Genomic DNA, 7,705 nt, shown 5'->3' with positions numbered 1-7,705 from the left:
CCCAGAGCTCGTGGCCTTCGCAGCCTCCACACTCGCGATGGCCCCCTGGTCCCACTTTCTCTCTCAAACTGTCTTTTTCTCATTCCTTTGGCTCCGCCGGACTTCATTGCTCCCACGACCTGGTGTTAGGTCTGATCACCTCAACATTCCTAGCTGCCCAATGTGGGGTGACAAAGACCCTGGTGAAGGAATGCCAGAGCACATGAAAGCTGAGGATGCATTGTCAAAGGACACCTGAGGATGTCTAAAAGAAGCTGAGCCTGGGAAGAACCAGGGTGACAATGGGACAAAGTGAAAGCAGACATTCTGCTTCTTTAAGTTTTTTAAAGCACTTGTTATGAAGTGGGAGAGTAAAAGTTAGTGCTCAGAATTTGTTGTCACTGTTTGGTGCAGTGAAACAGTTTTGTCATGGTTCCTGGAGTGGGGGACTGTGGAGTTGGATGGATGGGGAATAATTGGAGGAGATTTTGGAAGGGCCTATAGGGACGGAGTGGTGGCAGGTGGCACAGGGGGTGCTGCTGGAGCGACAATGGGGGGGGGTCCCAAGGGGGCCCGAGGCTGCCCTCCTGGGCATGCAAGGGTGGAGGGGACCACAAGTCTGTCCCTTTTCTGAGGGGCCCTCCTGCCGCCACCATCCCATGCCCCCACGGGGGCCCCCTGGGGCTAGCTCACAGCCATGGGCCTCGGGGCCGCTGCTGCTGATGGGTTGAAGCTGCCCCACGAGCTCAGGAGGTGCAGGGAGACAGCCTCCAGCTCCCGTGTGGGGCTGCAGGAGCAGGCGGGCTGCAAAATGCCTGAAGCTATGGCACTGTGGGAGAGGTCGGAGTGGCTGAGCACCCATGGGTGCTCCCGGAGGGTGCATGGCTGGCTGTGGCAGTCTTGCTGCTGCTGCCTCACCTGGCGTGGTGCCCGGTCACCTTCCCCACCTACTGCAGCCCCCAGCCATCCCCACAGAGCTTCCCTTCTGGCGGCGCTGCCTTCCCCTGGGCAGTGGAGCCTGACATGGGGGCAGCTGCTGGCATCAGCACCCTTGCTCCAGTCGTGGGCCTGGGACACCAGGCTTCTCATGTGCAGGCGTCTGAGCTGCTCCAGTGACGAGGGTAGGATCCACAGCCCCTTGGTGAAGCCTGAGCGAGACTGGGTGACAGGCAAGGAGAGAATATGTTATTCCATCCTTGGGCCACAGATTTATGGCAAGGATGGTGGATTTCTTTATTCTCTTTTTGTAAAGGCAACCATTGTCTTAAGCATTATGCACCTCAGTGGGATAGAGGATATCTCTTAAGTTTGCTATGCGTTACATATTGGAATAAATAGATGAAGACACATCAATGGAAGACTTGCAGAAAATGATGGTTGTGGCTCTTATATACAGATTATTAGTTTGTTTCTATGAGATAATTTGCATTTGGGGAGCAGGTGGAGCTACCCCAGGGAAGTTCCTGCTGGGGCTTCGAGTTGTGACATCAATGCTTATTGCACTAAGTTGGGTTTTAGTGATTCCTTCCTCAAATGTTAGCATTACAACATCCACTATATGAGCTTTGATCAAGGATTTTTTGATTGCTTCTTTTTTCACTGCTTTCATTACACTGCTGTTTTTTCAGCATAATTGAACAGCCTATGACATTATAGCAGGAACCACTGTGGTAAAAAGAAATGGGGTCAGATGATGCCCCCTAAAGCCCTGATTTCCACACACTGTAATGACAAGTCTAAATCATGTCTCAAAGCTATCAGTATCCCTGGGTTACACCAATTGATGATTTAGAAATAAAGCAGTCACTCCAGTGTGATGCAGGTGACTACTCTGAAAGTATTGATTTTGCTTGAATGCCAAATAACTTTTCCAGAAGAAAAACCTATTTAAATTCAAGCATTAAAATTTTTAGATCAAAAAGGCAAATTATTTTATAAACAATGGAAAATATATACTTTCTTAATATCTAAGAATTTGCCGAAAGCATTTTCAGCTTTGAAATCTCCAAATGAAATTTTAAAATTTATTTTGGTTTATCCCAAAGTAATAGAAAATGTCCAGTTGTGTTTTGTAAACACCTATGTAACTCATCTTTTAGTTCACACTTCCTGGGGAGCCACCAAAGAAGGTCCACATGGGAGTTAGGGGACCCTTACCCACAGGAACAGTCGATCTATTACTTGGAAGGTCGAGTCTAAATTTAAAAGGTGTCACTGTACATACGGGAATAATTGACTGTGATTATACCGGAGAAATTCAATTAGTTCTTAGTTCCTCGACTCCATGGTATGCCTCCCCAGGAGGAAGAATTGCTCAGTTGTTGCTGTTACCTTACCTAAAACTAGGAAGCAGCACAGTGAAAAGAACAGGAGGCTTTGGTACTACTAATCCAGCAGGAAAGGCTGTGTATTGGGTTAATCAGGTGTCTGACAAAAGACCCATTTGCACAGTAGCTATTCAGGGAAAAGATTTTGAAGGACTAGTAGATACTGAAGCTGGTGTCTCTATTATTGCTATAAATCAGTGGCCCTGGCACTGGCCTAAGCAAAAGGCATCCATTGGTATTGTTGGAGTAGGAGCTGCCTCAGAAGTTTTTCAAAGTTCCTTGATTTTACCATGTTAAGGGCTGGGTGGTCACGAAGGGACAATCCAACCTATCATTACACCTATTCCTGTTAATTTATGGGGCAGAGACCTATTGCAACAATGGAGTGCTGAAATATCTATTCCTATGGATCAATATAGTAATGATAGTAGACATATGATGAGAAATATGGGAAAAGGACTAGGAAAAGATAAAAAGGGCCAATCAGAACCTTTAGAATTAAAAGGGCAAACAGATCAGGCTGGATTGGGCTGTCATTTTTAGGAGCAGCCATTGTTGAGCCTCTGGCTCCCATTCCTCTTGTTTGGCTAACTGCCAAACCAGTTTGGGTGGAGCAATGGCTGCTGAAACAGGAAAAACTGGAGGCTTTAAAAGAATTGGTACAGGAATAATTGCAAAAGGGACATATAGAGCCTACTTTCTCCCTTTGGAATTCTCCTGTATTTGTCATTAAGAAAAAAATCAGGGAAATGGAGAATGTTAACAGATTTAAGGGCCGTTAATGCTGTGATTCAACCCATGACTGCAGCTGAACAACACCTGACAGGACAAAAGGAAAATAAAAAGGCTGGACAAGATACATGGTGGATGGATGCACATACAAAGAGCTGGGAAAAAGGAAAGATAATTTTCTGGGGGAAGAGGATTTGTTTGTGTCTCTCCGGGTGACAATCAGGTGCCTGTGTGGGTGCCCACCAAACATCTGAAGATCTATCATGAGCCACAGAATCTAGTGGACCCACCTGTACAGTGCAAATTGAAGGTTTAAGGATTGCTCTTCAGCCTCAATTTGCTTTCTCTATGCCTTGTGTTAATCAGAAGAAAGCCTGTTTCTCATTATCAATGGTAAGTTTTCCCCCGTGGTAATTAACCAAAGCGGCAGAAGCTGAGTTACAAATGCTTCCGCAATGGCATGCCTCCCAGCTACAGCCACAAAAGTTTTTGCTTCTGTTTTAGTAGATTTACTAACATAGGGTGAGGGTATGCTTGTGTTTTTGCAGGAGATAAACTGTGTAGATGCCCTCAAGACGTGTATGACCATGAAACAGGAGACTGGAAGGACCCATAGATCCCAACCATGGACAAGGTTCCCCCAGTATGAGCCATGCTGAGAAACTGCTGGAGCACCAAAGTTTTACCTATAGATGCTTAATGGACCAATGCTTTCTGACTGAACTGCTCTCTACCCTGAACACAAGAGACCCTAATAGGCAGGAGTATCATTGCCCCATTCAGCATGAAGAAGTTGCAGAAGATGGACCTTCATCCTTCTGCAACCCCTAGGATTAAGGGTCCTCTTGTAAAAGGAAAAGGGGAGATATGTAGGAAGCATTCAAACCAGAGCAACTCCATTTGGAATAAGGACTAAGAAAAATGAAGCTGGATCACCAACTGGCAATTAAGGGCTGCACAGCCTGCAATTGCCTTGCTCAATTAATTTTTAAAAAGAGGCCACCTTATGCTAATAATAATGATAGCTGTGGTGGTTTTTACAAAAAAGAGAAGGGGGGCATGTTGGGAGAAAAGCTGAGTGTTGGGAGAGAAGCTGAGGCAGGGCTTGCTTGCCTGCTAGACATGCTGGCTCCTTGCTTCCAGCACTCCCATTATCTCAAGCAGCCATATGTTTCTCATTCACTTGATACGCTGTTTCCTTTAAACCCCCACATCCTCACCACCTGTTTGAGCACCAATAAATAGCGTGGGGTCCCAGAGCTCCGGGCCTTCACAGTCTCCACACTTGCCATGGCCCCCTGGTCCCACTTTCTCAAACTGTCTTTTTCTCATTCCTTTAACTCTGCCAGACTTTGTTGCCCCCACGACCTGGTGTTGGGTCTGATCACCCCAACAACCACTGATCTGCTTTCTTGTCCCAAATATCATCTAAATAGAATCATAGGGTATGTAGCCTTTTGAGTCTGGCTTCTTTCACTTAGTATAGTGCATCTGTGAGCTTCCTCCATGTTGTCTCCTGTACCAGCAATTCTTTCTTTCTATTGTTTTCCAGTGGTCCATTGCATGAGTCTATCACGGTTTGTGCATCTAGTCACTAGTTGGAGGATACTTGGATTATTCCTAGTTTTTAGCACTTACATATAAAGCTGCTGTAAATATTCATGTTTAGGTTTTTTGTGTGAATATAGTTTTCATTTTTCTTGGGTAAGATTAGAAGTGGGTTTCTGGCTTATTTGGTTGAGTGTATGTTTAGTTTTATAAGAAATCCTGCACTTATGACCACCATAATAGTTCAAGTTGTTCTCCTGTAACTGTTCTGGAAGGAGCTAATCAGACCAGTCACAGACAAGTTGGAGGCAGAAAGATTGAATGCTGAACTCTGCAAATCTGGCTATAAAGCTTACATATGATTATACTGTACCTTTTTCTAAGGACTAAAGTTAGAAGAATCAATAGGAAGGAGGAATGTCATTCCTGTAGAACAGTTCTCTTCGTGGGATACTTGAGAGGACTGTGTTTACAACTGGCCTCTTTCCAACCATGGTTCCCTCCTGTCATTTTATAAAGTAATAAAAAATGACAGAGGTGATATAAAACAATTAAAAATCCAAAGAAAATGAATGGAAAAATAATAAGAAATATTAAAATTTAAGATAAAAAGAGAAAGGGGAAATAACAATATGCAATGATAGTAATCCCAGCACTTTGGGAGACTGAGGTGGGTGGATCACCTGAGGTTGGGGGTTTGAGACTAGCCTGACCAACATGGAGAAACCCCGTCTCTACTAAAAATACAAAATTAGCCGGGCATGTTGGCACATGCCTGTAATCCCAGCTACTTGGGAGGCTGAGGCAGGAGAATCACTTGAACCCGGAAGGTGGAGGTTGCGGTGAGCCGAGATTGTGCCATTGTACTCTAGCCTGGGCAACAAGAGTGAAACTGTCTCGAACAAAACAAAACAAAACAGCCAAAAAAAAACTGGAAAAATCAACCAAGAAAGAAAATAAACAGCTTAGGAATACAATAAACACACATTGCTATTATAAGCAGAAAAATTTATGTGTTTTTTTTTTAGGAATATAGGAAGTTAAGGAATAACACCAAATTTTGTTTTTATTGCAGTAAGGGAGTAGACAAGGCTGAAAGCTTGCCATACTTATATTATTTTGAAATACTGCCATACTCACTTTCTCCAAGACTTGAGATGACCCACAATACTCCTTGGGCAGAGCTCCTCCAGTCGGAGCCCAGGGTAAAGGGACCCTCACTTCTTCAAGGAAACTCTGTTCACCTTTAGCGTTTCTCCTGTGTTGTTACTTGTGTTACCGATAATGTGCTGTATCCACTTAGCATTTGCTAAACTTGGCTGCACATCCCATCCACTTTGGCCCCTTTCCACTTTCAAATGCACCTGGGACTATAATCACAAAATACCAGGCTGGACACACTGTTCTCCTTGGTCCAGATGGAAGGCTGTGAAAGTCCATGGACTTTGAGTCAGAAAAATGTGGTTCCACTACTAACTACATAGTGGTTTTGATGTGGAGCTTGGTAATAAGGAGCAGAGAGAGTTCAGATCAAGAGAGTTTACAGTAGAGATTCACATGAAGGTAAATCTCAGGGAAAACCAAGAACAGAAACCAAAGTGCTTCTGGGTCTTGGTGAGCCTGGGACTGGAGCTATACTGGATTCGGGACAACACTAGAGGCCCCTGGGGCTTGTGTTGAAACTACTATTTTGTGATTAATGTGGCTCTGGTCCATTCCCTCTGTCTATTCTAATTACCTCTCTGACTTCTCTTTGATTAAAATTGCCCTTGTCCCTTTTCAGTTTTTCTGAGAGATATGATCACTGGCTTAGGTCACTTTGTTTTTAATACCATTCCATAAGTCAAAAGTTGCTAGCAGCATATGGCTGCTTTTTCCTTTTACCTCTGGTCTAATCACCTAAGTCCTGATGAAGAGGACAGGGAGGGAGGGACAGGACCATGTGACACAAAGTATGACCCCACAGGCCACCAGGACACTAGGAGTGCTTTATAGAAGAGTCTGTGGCCAGACAGTTAATGCAAATATATATGGTACACTGAGCCTCAGTTTCTTCGTCGATAAAACAAACCTAGTAGTCCATGATTCAGAGGCAGTAGAGCTTTGCAGCTAAGAGCAAAAACTCTGAGGCCAGATTGCCTGGATTTGGCCTTGACCATGCCATTTACTGGCTGTGAAAGCTTAGGCACTTTCCTAACCTTTCTGTGTCTTTATTAAGTGAGGGTACTCCTAATATCGTTGGTGGTTACTGTGGTTACATTACTGCGTAATGCTATTGTTGGAGTGAGTATCTGTGAGCTGCTTAGAAGTGTCATTTAAAGTCTGCCTGTCATTGTTATCCTTTCTATGTTGTTGTGAACACTGAATGAGATGAGATAAGCAAAAACACCCAGTATACAGTAGATGCACATCTCTAAATAAACTGCCTGCCTGAAAACCTGTATCCTAACCCTGCTTTCCGGGGAATCCAAACTCAAGCACCTGCTATGCACTCTCACTGTGCCTTCACGAAAGAGAAGTTAAAAGGACGAACAGCTAACAGAAATACTTACATGTTATTGCATTTGCTTTTGGGTTTTTGGTCATGAAATCCTTGCCTAAGCCAATGTCTAGTATAGCTGGGACCTAATTAAGCTAAAAGGCTTTTGCACGGCAAAAGGAACAGTCAGCAGAGTAAACAGACAACCCACAGAGTGGGAGAAAATCTTCACAATCTATGCATCTGACAAAGGACTAATACCTAGAATTTACAATTAAATCAGTAAGAAAAAAACAATATCCCATCAAAAAGTGGACTAAGGACATGAATAGACAATTCTCAAAAGAAGATATACAAATGGCCAACAAACATATGAAAAAATGCTCAACGTCACTAATGATCAGGGAAGTGCAAATCAAAATCACAATGCGGTATCACCTTACTCCTGCAAGAATGGCCATAATCAAAGAATCAAGAAACGGTAGATGTTGGCGTGGATGTGGTGAACAGGGAACACTTCTACACTGCTGGTGGAAATGTAAACTAGTAGAGCCACTATGGAAAACAGTGTGGAGATTCCTTAAAGAACTAAAAGTAGAACTGCCATTTGATTCAGCAATCCCACTACTGGGTATCTACC

The 7,705-nt window shown here is 43.9% G+C and overlaps 1 pseudogene; it reads left to right on the top strand.

Annotated features, from left to right (window-relative positions):
* Positions 1 to 529: 529 nt before the first annotated feature.
* On the top strand, positions 530 to 1,673 carry LOC115832452 (annotated as a pseudogene).
* Positions 1,674 to 7,705: the final 6,032 nt, after the last annotated feature.

The sequence above is a fragment of the Nomascus leucogenys genome, chromosome 3 (genome assembly GCF_006542625.1).
Source record: "Nomascus leucogenys isolate Asia chromosome 3, Asia_NLE_v1, whole genome shotgun sequence".
NCBI classification, from domain to species: Eukaryota; Metazoa; Chordata; class Mammalia; order Primates; family Hylobatidae; genus Nomascus; species Nomascus leucogenys.
This window is presented reverse-complemented; position numbering and strand designations above follow the sequence as displayed.